The sequence below is a fragment of the Condylura cristata genome, unplaced genomic scaffold (genome assembly GCF_000260355.1).
Source record: "Condylura cristata isolate star-nosed mole 26May11 unplaced genomic scaffold, ConCri1.0 scaffold00001, whole genome shotgun sequence".
Lineage (NCBI taxonomy): Eukaryota > Metazoa > Chordata > Mammalia > Eulipotyphla > Talpidae > Condylura > Condylura cristata.
This window is the reverse complement of record NW_004567102.1, coordinates 6,900,693-6,902,029: the sequence shown is the minus strand read 5'-3', so window position 1 is coordinate 6,902,029 and position 1,337 is coordinate 6,900,693. Positions and strand designations below refer to the sequence as shown.

The 1,337-nt window shown below is 44.7% G+C and overlaps 1 protein-coding gene across 1 annotated transcript in view; it reads left to right on the top strand.

Annotated features, from left to right (window-relative positions):
• KIF6 (kinesin family member 6) overlaps positions 1-1,337 on the top strand; it is a 378,140-nt gene that overhangs the window by 19,315 nt on the left and 357,488 nt on the right. The gene's annotated exons all lie outside the window — the stretch shown is intronic.

Sequence of the window (1,337 nt, the reverse complement as noted above, 5' to 3'; positions counted from 1 at the left end):
GGGGAGCAGAACAGGCAGATTGACGAAGTACACTGCTGAGGGGAGCAGCGGGCCGGTCAGGAGAGGTCTGCCATGCCATGTGGTCACCTCCGGGGCAGGCGGGGATCGGACTCATGCGGAAGTGGCTTCAGTTTCTCAGTGCAGTGCTTTAACCCGCTGCACCACCAGGGAGGGCCGAAGACAAAGACTTTTATCTTTGTTCCCTGCGGCATGTGTCTCCCCAGCTCCTAGAACAGTGTTGGGGTACATTAGATACTCATACTCACTGAAGGTCTGTTGAGTGAGCTGCAGTTCTTACCTGCCTGCTGAATGCATGGTGATGAGCTTTAGCTCTTGTGAGAGGAGTTTGACTTTTTGTCCTTCCTGAAGGAAGGACAACCCAGACTTTATTCCTAAATCAAAAGTAAAACTAAATAGTTGTTGCATTTTCTTTCTTTTTTAAGATTTACTATTTATGCATACAGAATTGGGGTACAGACCCTAGGTATGGATGGTGATTCACCAGAGACAGAGTGGGGAGCAGAACAGGAAGATCCACTGAAATACACTGCTGAGGGAAGCAGCGGGAGAGGCAGGAGAGGTCTGCTGCGTGTGGGTCACCTCCCTGGCCAGGGATTGAACTGGCTCTGAAGCAGCTGTGGCCAGCTTCCTAGTGCTGCACTTTAATGGGTTGCACCACCAGGGTGGGCCCAGTCATTCCATTTTCTAGTTTAGTGGTTCTCAAAGTATGGTTCCTGAATCTGCAGCGATGATACCATCTGGGATCCTGTTAGAAATGCAGATTCACAGACCTCAAACCAATGTAGAATCAGAGCAATCTATGTTTCAACAAGCTCTTCAAGCCATTCTGATGCAAACTCAATTGAGATTCACATAAAGCTTAGCACAGCTTGAGAGAGGTATATGTTGGAGTAGTGACAGAAGGTACTTGTGGTATTTGCCAGAGATCCGAGATATAGTTTAAACAGATTTACAATTCTGAAATTGGTCTTTATTTGTGTATAATTCCATCCCACCTATTTCTAAATAAACTAGAAAACTTTAAGCTAAAGCCAGGACACATCTGGGTAAGGGACTTGTGCACTACCCCAGGGGCCCTGGCACTGAAGAATACCACTCTTGGATTAGGACTTTGTTATCAGCATCCCTATGATGATTAAAAGATCACAGGTAAATCAGAAACTATTTGGACTAAGTTAGGAATGTAAGAGAGAATGATTATTTTTTCAGGAATTTAAATATTTGCTCTAAAGAGATAATTATGGGGGACTGTAATACATTGATGAAGACCGTGGTCTTTGAACCTCTAATGTAGGTTCAGGGTTTTTTGTTTGTTT